Source organism: Apteryx mantelli, chromosome 1, assembly GCF_036417845.1.
Source record: "Apteryx mantelli isolate bAptMan1 chromosome 1, bAptMan1.hap1, whole genome shotgun sequence".
Taxonomy (NCBI): domain Eukaryota; kingdom Metazoa; phylum Chordata; class Aves; order Apterygiformes; family Apterygidae; genus Apteryx; species Apteryx mantelli.
In genome coordinates this window covers 112,896,507-112,914,539 of record NC_089978.1, presented here as the reverse complement: position 1 = coordinate 112,914,539, position 18,033 = coordinate 112,896,507, and positions in this window count along the sequence as shown.

Sequence of the window (18,033 nt, the reverse complement as noted above, 5' to 3'; positions counted from 1 at the left end):
AAAGAGCAAGACGGATGTTCAAGTTTAGGCCATGAGGACAGCAGGAAACTAGCAAAGAGGGCCAGTGATACACCCTACCTTTGAACCACTTCTTCTTTTTCTCACTGGCTATGCCTGGAAAGGAGTCAGGCCAGTAACTGGGCAGTAGCTGGACGCTTTCCTTACTGGGAGATGCCCCCCGCCGCAGCAGCAGCAACCACGTTCTCAGCAGCGTAAGGACCTAAAAAGCATCTCCTCATGCTGCCTTGCTTTCCTGTCCTTCCCTCATCTGCACCTTGAGAAAGCTGCAGACAGTGCTAGCCAGAGGCAGTAAAAGGACATCAGTCTGATAAGTGAAAAACACAGCCAGTTTTAGTAAAGTTCACTGATTCTGGGATCAGATGAAATGTCACTCAGAAGAACAGAGGCCGACAGTATAGATGTCTGCTCAAACACAAGATTTCTTCAACTTACAGAGAAAGACTTCATTATCTCTACTTGAATTACCCTCACACAAAAGTGCAAGATGACAGTGGATTAGGAAGTATGAAAGGACACAAGGAGGAATTCTAAGAAACTATTCCCATTTATCTATTTGTTATTTTCCATAACCCAAACATTTATGTAAGCAACACTACAAAGAAGATAAAAAGGAACCCTTTCACCTAAAATAAGTGGTCTTGAGATTGTTAGGTAACAAAAATACATATTATCACCCTTATTATATTTTTTCTGAGCATTGTAATGTGGCCCCAACTACAAGACATGAAGGGATAAACTGACAGTCACAACATTTTGGGGGGGTCAAAAAAAAGTGAAAAAAGATTTGTTCCCTGTGTTTCCCCTTATCAGAATGACTTTAGGTTGTCCCTAAAGTTCCTAATGTCCAACACACAGACCTACAAGTTCTCATTCTGAGTCTAACGCTTGATTTGATTCTTTTAGGTAAGACTTCAAACAATTGAAACATCTGTCAAAACTAAGGATTATACTAAGGATTTTCAGAACTGGGAAAGGATTGATCTCCCCTAGCTTTAGACATTCATACTTTCATATGATCCTAGTTGCCTTTTACAGTCAATGGAGGGAAACAGCCATTTCTAGTGTGCAACTCTTTCACCTGTTTTGTCAGATGTGTTAAAAATGCCTCGTCTTTCCCATTGACTTAAAATGCAATCCAGGTTTATTAGTTCAGATGTAGACATCTCTACAGTATATCTCTGCTAAAGGGAGAGAAGATGAATTCTATCCCACATGTCTAACGGTGGGGATCTAAATTTGTATTTACATATCCAATAAGATCACTCAGTTTTCTAAACTGCCCAAACCTGTCAAAACCGTGTCACTGCAGAAAAGAGAGCACCATGCAAAGATGACTTTAGTCTGATTTGGCCAATTATTTTTGCTGCTGAGTATCGATTATCTCAAACTTTTAAAGGAGAAACGATCCTGCTTCTAAACTATAAATTTTTTGATGCTGACATAATTTCTACTAACCCTAACCCCTTCCAGCACAGCCTAATGGAATCCCAAAACTCCAGTGTTTCACGTGCTCTGTACTGATATTTAAACATGGAGTTTTCAACCTAAGAATTCATAGCTGAGAAATATCTTTCAGGTATACCTGTATAAGATACCATGGCTCTTAGAATAAAGAGGATGGATTGCATTATGAAACAGCTTAAGAAATCACTTTTTTACACATTAGACTTACCCTGGGGAAAGGGTCCTTCATCTAAATATAAAAATGAAGAGTGTTCATTCCAGTGATATGTTTTTAATAACTGCTATAGCATTTTGCTCTATGAAGGAAGAAAGAAGGGAAATGTCTTTTATAAACATTGCTAGATTACCTTCAGAAATTTCAATCTTCTGAATGAATTCAAGAAGATTCCTTTGTATTATTTCACCACCACATACCCCCGAGGAATTTGACACTACATATTCCGTGATACAAGGCAGCTGAAAAATGCATGCATGTGGAAATAAGCCACAGATTTGGTCACAGAACAAGGAATTTCTCAATGAATTAATATGGCACGCTATGAAATTATTAAACTTGGCAGAAAAAAATTCTCGAGACTCTTAGAAATCCTTCAGACTATGCAGCATCTTAAAGGGACTGGCCCAGTCAAGTAATAGATACTTTTATGCAATGGCATTATGAAAATTGTATAGGTAAATATTAAAATCAAAAGGAATTTTATACAATCAATGTCTACACATGGTTTAAAATAGGAACAGTAACAGTTCTGAAGATAGAAGACAACAGCAAAAATTTAGGAGATAATCACAGACCAGACTAGAAAGTCTAATATGTTTACCAAATTTTGAAGCTAGCAAAAATCCCTGATAGAGATTCATCTTGAAATGCCTTCTTCAAATGGCCTTGTTTGAACGTATATGTGTTTCTTGCAGAAGCACATTGTAGAAGTGCGAGTCATATAGTAATTGGCTTAAATTTATCATTAATAACCAACCTGTCTCCTCAATGAAATTAGGGGATTAATTTAACCCACAAACTTGAAAGTTCCTGTCTCTGGAGTTACTCTTACAGACAACACTCATAAAAACAAACTACTTGCCACTTACAGTGAGTTATAAAACTGCTTGCAAACCGATGCCTTTATACCTGAAAAAATGAGGCCTGTTACTCAGAACAACTGACCACTTAGACTTCAGTCTAACTGTAGGGTCTTATGCTGCAGAATATGGAAATATGGAAAAAAAAATAGAACTTCATTTGTAGTTGCTTGTTGAAATTCCCTATAAAAGCACTTCCTACTAAAGCAAAAATCCTTCAAAATTTGCAAGCATATACTATTTTAAGATATGTATTGACTTCATTTTCTCCCAGGCACCATTTTTTTTCAAAACGGTCTCTCTCTTTTGAAGAATGCTGGAGACATGCTGGGTTGTTAAGAAGGAAAGAAAAATCATAATTCTATATTCTGGACCAACCTCATGAAAATTAGGAACAGGCACAAAAACATAAATTCACAAACAACTTTGCAACTTAAAAGATTCTCCAAGGCTTGGTGTGGTATTTCTTTCTAAATTACAACCTGTTCCAACTTGTTTTCTCACTCTTTGCTCTGCCATCTCTAGCATAAGATCTTTTAAAAATCTGTATGAGAATTAAAATCAATAATAAACAGTAATGCAGAGGATTAAACTGAAAGGCAAGGTCGCCATAAATGCTTTTTTATACATTCTTCCATATAATTAATTAATGAAGGAAGAATAAAGAAGTGTGGTGAGTGAAAGTGTGAAAGAAAAAAAAAGAAAAAAGAAAGAAAAATAAAACTGCTAGAAATAGAAGGGATAAAAAGAAAGAAATGTATAGCTGTTAGAATACAGCAATCTCTGAAGAACCTTAGAAGATAGAAAAAGTAATAAAAAACAGGAAAGAAGAGAAGGACAAGTTGGTAAGAGTAAAGACGAAGTTACAAAAAATAAAAAACTTCAATTTTGGGTTCTATTTTTCACATGAGAATTAAATCTGGCATTGTTATTCACAGAAAAGCTTTCTATAGATTCAGAATTGCATAAACATAAATTTCTTATGAAGCACACTTCTCAAGTTGTTTTACTCTCTTTCCAACATTTAAGCTTTCCTCTGGCCAGTCTTGGTAAGTAGTAAATAGTACTCATTACCAAAATTGTATTAAAGAGTTTATAAATTAGATCATGAAGACTGCCAAGCATATCTGATTTGAATGCTCAAACAAAATTTGTTGTTGTTGTTACCCTATCAAGTTGAAACAACTAATGAAGGACTCCGTTCATCTACCTACCCAAATTCCACTTACCTTCTTTTTTGTTGAGTAATATCTTAAAGAAGGAAATATTCCTATTGATTCCAATGGGAATCGTAATTCTGTTTGACGTGAAGAAGGCAACCATGATCTGATCCAGTAACTAATAGGGTATTAAGAAGCCTGGACCCTGAAGTTAGCATGGAAATATCTGAACATTCAAAATATAGATGTCCATCTAAAGTATAACAAAAGTACATACTTTATAAAGGACAAAAAATGCACCCAGTTCATCTTACCAAAATTTAGCAACTATAATTTTATGGTTTATCTTACTTTTGCAACTCCTACACAGTTTATTATTATTATTTAGATACCACTGATTTTTTTTTTAGTTAAAGTGTTTTTCACTGACAAATCAATCAATTCAAAATGGTAAGTGTTGAGACCTAAACATTTCCTCGAGTCTAGATCAAACTCCGTTATTACTGTATTTTAAGTTTGACAGAACTGAGTAGCTGGTTTCAGCACTGAACATGGCCCTCAGGGAATAAGCAGCTGGCTCAACGGCATGATCGATGGGGCCAACCGACACTCCGGTGTGGATTGGCGCTCCCTTCACAAACTCCCGGAGGCTCCCACCCACCCCGCCTGGGCCAACACACTCCAATTCCTGCTCATTTCAGTGGGTTTTTGCCCAGGCTGAGCAGCACGACAGAACGGGTGCTGGTCTGCAGGCAGAAAATGCCATAGTTTTACCCACTGGTAATCCCTCCCTGCAATCTCCTGTCCTATTGTAGCCTCATCTGGGCACTATTCTGCAGTTTGCTCTGCAGCAATGCTCGATTCGGCTCTAGACGAGCCAGCTGAGTGCTGCAGCACAAAAGCAGCTTAAACACAGACGTATGGTGCTCCGCGCGTTGCTCATACACCCGGAGCATCAGAGTCGCTCTACAGAAACCACCTTGGACACATCAACCACAGCCTGCCACACTGACATCACTCGCACAGTTTTCTGAAATCTTCTGTAGAAAGATGCTTTGAGATTTTTTTTTTCAGCTATACAAAATCTAGGACAAGAACCTTAAAACACTGCTGTGTAGGTGACAAGTTAGGGCTATTTTTTAAAAAACAAAGCATACATATTTTCCACCAGTGTTAGCGATTATCACACTATTGACCTATCTAAAATGCAAATCATCCCATGGGAAATTTTGTGCATGTGTGTGTGTGTATAAATTTATCTAGTCTTGTACAATAATTTTCTGAAAATAAATAAATATAAAATAAAATACAAACCAAAAAATCCCTTTATGAAGTAAATAATGGCTATCTATGTCCCCAGAAGACGTTAATTTTATTTGTATTGTAACTATAATTTACAAAAAGTAGTAAAGTGTTGATCCTCTGAAAAAGTGTATTTTTAGAAGATTTAGACAGGATGCAGCTGAGTTTCACAAGATGCTGTGAACTGAAAGAATCCATCTTGTTACGCTTGAACCTATTACTGATACCACGTGTTACCATAATAATGGAATAATGGAACCAGAAATTAAAAATACATCTTCATCATTAATCATTCAGTACTTGATCTATTAAATCAGTTCTGTATATGTGAGCGAGACTAAACAGGCAATAGTTTGTGCTATTATTTCATGTTACTTAAAGGGAAACAGTTTCTGTATTATATGAGCTTCTTCATATAACTGAAAGAATGCAAAATAGTATCAGCCCATCCAGTGGTGAGTGTATCATGTTTCAATTTTTCTGCTTTGTATAAATGATAGAGAGTCTATCCTTCTCCTTGGGAGGTTAATCCACAGAAGAGAGACCCTTACTGTCAACAACACTTATCTAATGTATAAACGTAATAATCAGTTCATCTTTTGGGGTAACTGAGGGAGTCTGATGAATGGGAATGATGAGATAAAAGGCGGCACTCAAAGGTGCTGGGACAACATCAAAGCAAAATCAGAAATTGAAGAACCGAGAGCAGCTCCCAGTAAGCTCTCCAGAAAGCACTTTTGCTTCTGCCGTCCCTCTCACCATTTTGGAGACAGGACTGCCATAGACTTCTTTATTACTTAGTAACAGCTAGTAGGCGCAGCAGATCCCAAAAATTGTAAGGCTGTGCATATTTTGACCTTCCACTTGAGGAGCTTCCTTCTCAAACCCAAGGCACTTCTGATGCACCAAACCTGGAACTCACAGAGACATGCGGGAGGAGCAGAGCCCCGTTCCCAGGCTCACACCCCTCACCCTCGCTCAGGAGAAGGAAACGTGTGGCCTCTGCCTCGCACCCGCATGCACTGAAAGGCATGCAGAATGACAAGAACCAGCATCTACATATTTACCTGATCTTATGAATAAAAGAAGGTTGTATCCTATGTGCATACAGTGCAGCAACTCTAATTCCAGCCTCTTCCTGGAGCTTTGAGGAAGGCAGTGGTTATTCACAGTACCACTGAGATGTTGCAATTTTGTCATCTTAAGCTGTTACCTTAAAAATATATACTTGAAAAGGGCTGGTAACAGAGAGAACTGTTACCTTTTCTTGCTCTCTTTTTTCTTAAATTGGCAGTTTCCTTTCTTTCCAGGAAGTTTCATATATAGCAATTCTGTTTTTCATGAACAACTTATACTGCCCATTACTACTGTGGTTTTCAAAACTGAAGCTAAAACCAATAAATAAAGCTTTCACTTCTTCCTCTTTGATGTTAGCCTTCTAATCTTGCAGCAGCAAGACAGAAAACAATAAGCAACATCCATTTGCAGAGCTGTAGAATAAGTGCATCGATTTACTAGTAAAAAACCCAGCTACTATGGACTAAGTCAATCCCCCTGGAGGAAAAACCTACATAGAGATACCCAAAGATGTCATAAATTTAGTTTAGCCTAGTTTAAAATGATGGAATTTATAACTGACTTTCCATTTATTTGGTGAGAGGACTTTTAAAAAAATGCTCAAATGGACTGCTTTTCCATTACTGAAACACAAACATCAGCTCTGAAAACAAATCCACCCTATTTTAACAACTTTACTATATAATTTGAAAATAATCAGGCAGATTGCAATTTGTATAGCAGACTATTAACATGAAAAGGTATCTCAGATTTCTGTACTTACTCAGACAAATATGTGCTCAAGTTCAGAGTCATGTAGAAATCTGGAAACACTTCCCTGTCAAATACTTCTTAATTTAACAAAGCAAAATTATATATGGAGCAGACTGAGAAAATCTTGTTATTTAAGGGGTTAAAATCCTCCTCTGGGTCTTGTTCCAGATATGGATAATGTCCTTGACCGTAATGTGTGGTGGGACAAAGTAAGGTATGGAATATATGTACACACACACACACACACACACACGTATATATATATTACATTTAATGAAAAAGCATGTTATCCTGTAAGAAAATAGTGTAAAAGCTCTTTGCCACTTAGCAGATAAAATAAATCGTACATAAACAGTTTCTCAGATCGATTAACTAAAGGTTGTTTTCTGGCTCTGAAACCTCACTCTTAAGTATTATAACTTCTCCAGTTCAATTATATATTGGAAACACAATTAAAAAAAAAAATCAGGCCATCTCCTCTTTTTAGAGCACTAGAGGGCAAGGCAGTAAATTCAGCCAATTCTCTTCCCCAGCCAACCCTCCCACCAGGTTCGGATACACAAGCATCTCTACCCAAGACACTGTGTGTTTGCAAAGGGAAAGACTGGAAATAGCATGGAGAAATGTAATTCCAGTCCCTCCATGCTAAACTCTAATTCCAATTCTTCTTTGAGGCCAAGAACAGCTCACTGACTCACAGAAGCAGCTCTCTGATGGCTTCACGTTAGCCCTGCTGCAATCACAGCGCTCAAGGTAACAGCAAAATCGAATAGGGCATACTGAAATCAATGTCCCTGTTGCGTTCTGAACCATGACTAAAATCATTTTGGAAGTTCATCCTCCTTTTGAACGAAGGAATAGAGAAGCACAACTTACATGCAGGTCAACTTGTGAATAATGTCGGTTTTCAGCATGTAACCCACAGTCCGAAATAGGTGATTTTATTCACAATAGGCCTCCCTAAAGTTATCTTGTATATCTATAGAGAATTCTTCTCTAAAATCTCTTTTCCGAACTGGTATTCCAACTTCTATCTAGTCTTAGACATTTTATTTCAGTTTTGGCTCAAGCAAAGTAAAGTGAAGCTGATGGATTGTACTTTATTTTTATGATGTAGATTTTTATTATTGTGTAAAGTGTAACACATGTTTGTGACATGGCTATTTTACTTATATTGAGCATCCTTATATTATTCAAACTTCTGTTTAAAATAGGCATCATCATTACAATCACTAAGTGCTGTGTATAAGTAGCCTGAGAAATGTTTCCATACAATGTCTATAAGACCACTAGGATCATGTTCTTCAGTATAGATCGTGCATTTGTAAAAAACATAACATGCTTTTTAGGAACTGCAACATGGCTAGCTAATATGGATCAATAAGCCTATTCATGTGAAAAAGCTAGATTAGTTGGACCAATTCCAAATAATACATTGAATATACTGATTTTTTGCTCTCTTATTAATTTGGGGAGTAGTTGTACTTTCAAAAGCAGAGAAGTGACACAAGCATTCACTAATGCCCACACATAAACGCATCTAATAACATAAATACATAAAGATATTTACCAATTTGATTACCAAATTCTATCATATGTAAACACAGACTGAAATTCTTGGCATTTCACAAAATAATTATAATCCCATGCTATTTGTAAGTAGCGGTAAACATCTTTAAAAAAAACTATGTGGAAATGGCACTACAGTGGTTTTATACCATTTAATATTTTGTCTAAAATAACAAGTGAATATAGCTGATATTAAAACTGGCTTTCAGGCAGTAAATCTTCTGCTTACATAACTGAACACTGGAGAGTGTTGTGTTTCATTATAAGGTCACCCACTCCTTAATAAAGGTACAATCTATTTCTTCTACTTTCATTAGAAAGATATTCAGTATATCCTACAGCTTGGATTTCCAATAGTTATATTTCCTTACTTGCTGTAGTAGGTAATTGCTGTGTATAACCATTCCTTTGCAGTGTAAAAGTATATTAAAAGCTATCATCTCTCCAGGAACCACACCAGAATATGTTTCTGGACTCTTACAGGTTTGATGCAATGCCAGAAATAGTTGAAAAAAGTTATACAACAAAAACTAGTATAAACAAAGCAAAAGGCTGTGGATTGGGCACAGAGGCCAACGAAAGGCATCGTGTCTCTAAATGTCCACTTTGCAGACACTCAACTGGATCCACTTACGGGTTAGAGATCTCCCAGTTTACAACAAATATTTTGAATTAAATCCTATTCATCCTAACTGCAGGGCTCACTTCTGAATACGACTGATGCTCTCTGTTGTGGGAGGGGAAGCCACAGGGCATCTCAACCTGCAAAGACTTTGGGTTTCCCTCCTCCTCCTCCTCACTGGCAGAGACTGCACTCACCATTGCCTGTTTCTGCTTCCTTTAATCTCAGAGGAGCAATACTTCAAGACAGACAGAAAACCTTCTGGACCAGGAGCTATTTTAGAAGCAGATTGGACCAATTCGGTAGAATCAGCAACTAGAAATCACAGCTAATCTCTGATTTGTCTGATAAACGCTGCCCCTGCCGTGTCCTGGGAACCACTCAGTCAGACCGACAGGCTCTTTTCCTCCTCCAAAATCCATTCCAGTTGAAATCCCAGTCTTTAGCAGCTTCCTGTTCTCAGAACCAGTCTGACATTAATTTGGTGAAATACTTCTGTTTTGGGCCATCCAGGACGACCTAACACTGGCCAGGCTCACAGCACTTGGAGACACACCTCCAGGTTTCTCAGCTGGAGTGGGGAGAGCAGAATTGAAACAAGACAGAGTATCTGGAAGCCACTCCTGCTTCCTCAGACCTCCACAGTCTGTAATTCTGTTTGCTACTTCTCTCATGGACAAAACACAATAGGAAATTTATACTTCCAAATCAGAGGGGACTGCGGAGAAAATACTGTTTTTCCCTTCATTGGAAGAAAAGCAGGCATCTCAAATAAGCATTTCATCTAGTTACTAATTCTGACCTTTTGTGTGCTTCCATTCAAACTACTTATATATCTTATACATCACAAACCCTCCCCCCACCTTTTTTTAAACTAAGACTGAAGAGCTTAGTTATAAATGATAGACTAAATCAGGGGAAAATCCTCAGTCCATTCTTTCCTCTTTAATTCTTTTGATAGGCTATGAATTATATATTACTTACACTTCTTTAATTACATGAATTAAGACTTCAGTAATGTACATTGTCACTGAAAACCTTTTGGGGATCTGGCATTTTTTATCTTGATTATTCAATGAACACAGCTTTTCAAAAATAAAGAACTATGCAAGGCTACTAGAACAACAGTCTATAGCTCAGGTTTTTTTAATTTATTTGAGAATCAAATGCTTTCAAACTATCCAAAGTATTTTTTTCCCATTGTTTGGTATCAATCCCTGGCACAGATGATACTCTAGGCAGAGATTTTCAAAATGTTGCCTAAGGAACTTAAATGAGGATTATTATTTCTTTAAGTCTTCATTTTCTTTGAACGAGCATCCTCAGCCTCTTTCCCATCTATTTTCTATTCAAAATTAACAAATCAGATTTCAAATTCCCTTCAGGTTCAAACCAGGAAGACACTACATCTCAGTTTACAATGTCTAAGTTTAAAAATTGTGGAAGTTATGAGGAAGCAATGCTAGAATATGAAGCCTATCCCTGCAGTGTACTTTGCATCAGGAAGACACTTACTTACATGCTTATGTTTACTGAGAAAAGCACACAAGCATATGCTTAATTTTAAGCATGTACTCACAGTTAAGCAGAAGTTTGAAGAAGCAAAGATGGCTTCTTGAATTGGTGTCCAAGGGAAGTATTTATAATATGCAGACACCTAAAGATGCAGATGAGTGCAAAGTGGGTTTTCTTAGGTGAACCTGGTCATTTCTCTGCGATTCAAATCAATGAGAATTATTCATGTAGATACTTTGGAAAATTGCACCCATTTGCCACTTTGGGCACTTAAATAACTTATGGAAAGTGGATACTTTCCAGTAATTTCAGTCATTGAGAGTACTCAGCATTAAAAGGCATTCTTTGGCCATTATAATTCTTCCAAACATTCTGCTAATGGTTTTGATTGTGAATGTGGTCCTTGTCCAGAGAAGAACTGAAAAGGCTGCAGCTCAGATACCTTAGGAAGGTCATTTTCTGACCCATTTTTACCCATATATTTAAACAGTCACCAAAAATTTCATTATTTTTAATTCTTTAGTATTTTTAATATAGTAGGTTATCTTCTACCAATACTAAATTACTTGTGTACTTCTCATTGTGCCAACCACACACACTAAAACTTCTTTTTTGACGCAGATCACCACTATGAGAGTATGTGTGAAGCAGTGAAGCACTGCATAAGGCCACTGAACAGACTTTGCATTCTGCTGAGGATCTGAAGCATTCCTAAAGTACCCAAAATGCTAACATTTCCCAAGGATGAGAAAAGAATCTCTTCTGGGAGTGAGAAGATTCCTGATAAAAAAGCAAGCCATAAGTGCTAGAAGTCGCCGGTTTTGGTGGCACCTCAGGGATGATATCATCTTTCTTCCAAATGAGGGCTGAGAGGAAATTTCTGTTAGGCAGCTCAGGTTTATATTCATAATATTCACTGACACTAGCCACTTTTTATCTCTTCTATCTGCTTCTTGTCTGCTTACTATCACTTAATATGATTTACAGTCTACTGTACTGTTACTGTATACAATACAGAGCTTTATCTTCAAAGCTTGCAGGGAAAACATGGTAAACCTTTTGCTGCTATCGGTAAAACATATTTTCTATAGAGAGTTATGTAAATCATGTAAACAACCTGATTTTGAGATAACTGGATTTATTTTATTTTTGCATGTCTCTGATTCATAGTTCTCATATTACTGAAGGTTTTAGATTAATTATTGAAACTATTTGTTTGATCAATTAAGTGAAGGAAAGAAAAAGTGTTGAGGGAAGGGGCCAAAGATGTGAGGAAAAAGCTTTCTTCCATGGTCATGGTACCTTGTAAGAAAAGAGGAAAAAGATACAACCCATGGGAGAGAAAAATCACAGCAGATTGTAATGTATACTGTTATTAGTATGACATTTACTGGCATTTCACTCATATTTGAATTTTTCACCATTTGCCCTTGCCCTCTCTCATAAGAATGACTGCCAGTCCTACTATTACAATTTTCTGTCTCTGGAATGTGCAATTATATTTTGACACACATCCCTGATCCTTTTAATTATTATTATTTTTTCTAATTGGATGAATTTCTAATATAACCTAAAACTAATGGTTTATAACAGTGCATATTCTGCAGCTGATTGGATAGCATAGGTGATCAATAATTTTAATAATCTTGGCTAGATTTGCATGCTACTATTTTATACGATTAAATGTAAAATGAAAGAAATGAAACCCACAAATCTCAGTCAATTACTGCTGCTGATTATCTGTGTTTTCAAAGAGAATGGGCCAGATGCTCAGCTAATTTAAATCAGTCCAGCTCACTGTTGTTTACATCAAGTTGAGAATATGGCTTAGTATTCTGAATCCCTTTATCACCAGTATATAAAAAAGGGCTTTGTTGAGCAAAAGCTGTTTGTACACTACCACTAATTACACCGAAGGCTGCAGTATGTACCAAGGTATACAACAGTATAATAGGAAAAATCTGCCCCCACTTATTTTATTACTTTCATTCTGAAATAAATATCATTTAACATACTTTATCAGCACTCTTATTAGGACCATTTATCATGAGGGTGCAAAGTACAAGTTTACCATAAACTACTGTTAATTCAAACATGATTTCTGAATGTTCATTTGTGTAAGATAAAGCGGTAAAGAAATGACTAAAACCTTCACGGGGATATTTAAGACTTCTCCTTAAAAATCTAATTATTCCCTTTGGAAACATTATCACCTATTGAGTAAATACTTATTTATAGACTTTTTAATTGGTGGATTACATTAACAGACAGTAGGATATATTTTGAAGGCAAAACATACTGACCTTGTGGAGTCCAATGTCTCCTTATATATAGTGTATTTACTGGTAGGAAATTCTATAATTCCAATTACTAGTGAAACGGATTTCAACAATTTCTACAAGACTAAGTTCACATATATATAAAGAAAATATTGGTAAACAGAGTCTTACCTAATAAACCATTAGGGACAGGAGCATTTCACTCATATTTTCAGAAGTGCCTAGGCACTTTGAATCTCAAATCTTGTTTTATCCTTAAACTATGAAATAAAGTACAATAATGTTAAAAATCTATATTATCAAACAAATTCAGTCTTTTGAAGTTAGCTGAGGAGGGAGAGTTGTCATTTTAGAAGAGGACAGTGGGAGCCTGAGGCTAACACATAGACCCACATAATATAATATAAGGAGTAGACAGCTCCTTTGCCATTTAACCTGCTCATAAATGAAGAACAGATTATGACTGTAGTCAAAGAATCAAGGAAGACAGAGACAAAATGTGAAAAAAGCTTAGAATGTGATTGAGAGAAATGAAGAGGCACAGTCTGGGGTGGGAGATATATTTTTTCTCCTCGAACTGTGTGTTTCCAGAGTTTCATGCTCCACTTCATTTTTTCAGATGCTCCATCAACAATTTTCTCTATGGGAAGCCCCTTTAGTAATTAACTGTACTTTGGTAAGGAACAGTTGGGGAATTGGCAATAAAGAGCCATTATAAGAGAGATCTTTTTATTATTGTGCTGTAAGAGATGAATGCAGTTCAATTTGGGGGGGTGGGGGGGATTATACTGACAGCCATTGGGAAGGGCAGATCCCTGAATGCAGAAGAAATGAAAAGTATCACCGGTTCCATGAAAGCTGGTAGGAAAGTTTGCAGATAGGGATCTTTGCTGCCTCTCAGCAAAGCTATATTTATAAAAGGCATAGTCAAAGAGATTCCACTAGCAAGTGGGCATTAAAAATTACAGTCCTGATCCCCAGCTTGGTCTTTCCTCTGTGGTAGCAACCACAGGCAGTAGAGGTTATAGAGCTGGATAAAAAGACAAATGCTTTGCTTTCTGCTAAACACTGTGTGTCACTGTCAAAAAGCCTAAATAAAAGAGCTTGTTTTAGTAGTATCAACTGCCTGCATCCGTACCACATCCATGAAATTCTAAAGGCAGCAGCAAAACCCGTGCGGAAAGCTCCTGTATAAAAGGAAGAAGGCCAGTTACACAGGAACACCAGCTAGTACCAGCAGTCTTGAAAATCAACCGGGCTTGCCACTGGGGGTAGCATCTCTGCTTGGCCACACTCTCTGTAACCAAGGAATAGTGGGAAGAGTAGGTAAGCCATCCCAACAAGGCAGGAGCCTTGAGTCCTGCGCTTCCATCCAACACTGCGTTATTGTGTGCCCACGGGCAAACTCTTCTAATTCCCAGGGCCTGCGTTTTCCTTCCTTTTCTTTTTCTTTCACTCTCTCCTCATTCTGTTTGCAAGGTACAGAACAAACCCCAAAGTTATTGAGACAGCTTGCCATCTGCATCTTGATTTTCTCTAAGATCTTTGGCACTTTCTGAAAGCAGGAGCTTTGCTCTGTGGTTACCCCACGCCACAGGAGTGGAAGCTGCACACCACCAGCTTTCACAGCTGCAGGCATCTGGAGCAGGAATATCGAACAGCAAAGTCAGAGCATTTTATCCATGATCTGATCAGAGGATATAAATGCCTCCCTGCTGGTTTTTTTTTTTTTTTCCTGAGGGAGGTGTCTTTTTTTGAGCACAGTTCCAAGATGCAATAAACATACCAAAACAGGCAACAAGCAGGCAATGAATAAAAAACACGTTCTATCCATGAACGTGTAGTTTCTCTAAACTGATGGGATGATTAGTTCTACAGAGAAATACATCCAAGAAGAACATGTCTTCCATCTAGCAGATATGAGAAACTTGAGAGAATTCAACCACCATTTGCTTAGGTGGTAGTGAAGAAAAAGATATGCACAATGGAGAAAAAGATGTGAATATGCAGAAGCAAAGGTTTGCAATTAAAAAGGCAGGTGAGTGGTTAGAGGTAGATAAGATGGACCTTAGACAAAGTGAAGATTTCATTTCCATCTACTGCCACATCATATTTGTCCATCAACTTTAGGAAGCAGTGAATGTTGAAGCGCTTTCTTTTGTCAGTTTTGTCAGATTTGAGCTTGCTCTTTCCTCAGGAGCTAGCTATAAAAATTTTCAAGTTTTGACAAACGCTCCAGAACATGCTGCTTACTAGATGCTATTAACATGCCAAGAAGTAACAGAAACACAGAAATAGGATCAATCCACACCTAAAAAAAGCAAGACTAAAAAAAAAAAGATAAACAGGCATGGATCCACAGGGTTGGGTGAAAGAAGAAGTCTCCTTCCAAATGTTTTAAGCATATACAATATATGCCAGCACATAGTTTGCACAGTAAAAGGACCAAGGACCCTAGAGAAATGATCTCATCTCAAACTTCTGGAATTTGTTATGATTCAAATGTAATTGCTAATAACAAAAAATAATTAAAAAATCAAACTTTGATTTTCTATGTACATTCTAGTCTACATTGTTATTTTACACTAAGAAAAATTGCTTTTAAGTGATAGTCAAAATCCAACAGCACATGAGTTTTAAATCAATAGGTGGAAAAGTACTCAAATTTTTGTTCCATTAACAATTCAAGACTATTTAAAAGACCTCTGTTATTTTGACTGTATCTTTCCATACTTCTCAATTTCAAATCCCTACTGAATGTCCTCTTCCTTTCGGATCCTGCATGTAAATGAAAGCCTGGGATATACAATAAAAAGTAAAGTAGTATTTCTACACTGGGCACCCCGAAATGCTGATCCCTAGTTTTTTCCTCTTCCACTTGAATTTTGGAGGAAGGACACAAACAAGGCCTATGGGGAAAAGAAGATTCTGTCTCCTAACAATCAAAAGGAAACAAAGTGCACAGTTTGCTTAAGAATGGTGCATTCTGCACTTTTCTTGAAAGTGAAAATCCCCTGTGGCTAGTCCATACATTTTTTATTCTTTTCTGATGAACTAGTGATATATCGGTATAAAACATCAGTGAAAATCCCACCCACTGATGTGCTTCCTCTGACATGTCAGAGTTTTCATATGAATGTTACCTTCTTGTCCCTCAATGCTTACTTCTGCTCTAAAAATGCTATTGTTTGCAGAACACTAAAAAAAAAAAAGGAAAAAAGAAAACGGACAAGAGTGTAACTTTGGAAAAGACAACATACTTCTAAAAGTATTTAATGTAATATTGCACACTGCTTAACTTTCTTTACTGTTTTTAATACATATTGCTGAAAGGTTCTAAGCACTTACTCACTCAGTTATCCCATTCGAAGTGATAGAACTGCTTCAAAATGATAAATTCTTTTGAAGGCAAGTATAAACAACCTTTGATTCATATACACTGAAACTTGTTATAAGTAACAAATGATTTAGATGGAACACATTTAGCACTGTCACACAACGCACATTTATTACAAACATACCACAACAGATGAAGCAGTGGCAGATAGCATACCATCAATCAGAGCAGACCACCAAAACAAATTGTGCCTCATAAACTACTTTAATATGTCATAGAGCTTCCAAATATACATCACTGATCCATTTGTTACGAAGCCGAGGCTACTTTTTCACTGACAAGTCAATGACATTTGGTATTTTCATTTACGTGCAATATCACAATGAATCTAAGGACTCTATTCACCCAAAATTAGGTTCCTGGGAGCACTGGCCTTTAGTGCTCCTCAGGCTTACACAACTCAGCACACATGGATGTTAATAACCCATGTCTACAAAGACCCATAGCCCATCTGCCAATGTACTTTTTCTGTATACGTTAGCAGCATCTTGCTAAGTATTTCAAGTACTCAAGCTGATGTTCCCTCCTTACCCATGCAAAATTTATGGCCCATACTGATAAGAGAAGGCAGCAGCACAGTAGCTCTTTTAAAGGGCATATGTTACATGCTGGAAAACAGACTTTTTAGAGTGATTTTGAAAAAGTGCTTGAGGAAGGTGCTTCTACTTCTCTTTCAACATAAGCACATATTCTTGCAAAACAGTTCTGCAGCAGGACAGCAAAAATTAGCTCTTTATATACTTGGTCTGATAGTCTGAAAAGACTTAAGGCTTCTGCATTTCTCTTTAAGGTCTATACTAAAGCATAGCTGATATCCAAAATTTGGGGGAGGTGGGGGGCAGGGAGGTTGTTCATTTTTGCAGTTTGAGGGTTAATCAAACACACTGAAAAAGGATGCTTCAGCCTCTAATTTGATGTCATTCTAGCAGTACAAAGGATGTAAAAAGCACTTAAGAAAAACAGCTTAAGAAAAATGGCTGAAAGCTGAAAATGCATTCAGGTTGAGAACACGCATAGGTTTTAACATTAAGAAACCTGCATTAGAACAAAATGGGCTCAGTGAGGGATTAAGAAATTGGAGTCTCAAGTTGTTCAATAGATCTGCAAAAATCTGTAATATACTTCCTAGTCAAACATCTATCCTTGAAGTTTATCATCCTCAAGCAGGACTGCAAGGTATATGGTTCACGTAAACAGCTTCATGTAAACAATCTTATGGGATTTCTAGCTTGATTTCATAAATTCATTAGACTGGGATAGTATGAGTGAGCCATATAGTCTGATTCTTCTCCAGTATAAACCAAACAGCCTTTTGCCACCGTGCAGAAAGCCACTGTATCAGGAAAGCCAACAGGTCCACAACACAAGAAAGTCAACACAACTGTAAGATACATCTTTCAGCAATTAGTTCTGCAGGAGATAAAGCACAGCCTGCAGCAGGCTGCAAGTCAACATTCAAAGGTTTGCTAAGTCATTAGCAGTGCTATTCTGCAATAAACATTTATTACAAACAACTTTCAACCTAGATTTTTCCTATGAATTCTCATTTTACACTTAAAACACAATTCTTTGTACATTTGTTATCAGCTGTTTCCCCTGAACTGAGTGTGTTGTAACTGTCTAAAGTTTTAAAGAAGTTTTGAAGTCCTTCAGATTTTTCAGTTCTGCCTGGAACTCAATGATACCTCTTGCCCATGCAGTTTTAAATATCAAATGTTACCATTTAAGCACTTTAATATGTCATTGATCTGCATGTTAAGCACCCACTGCAATCAATAGCATGTTCAGTGTAAAAAT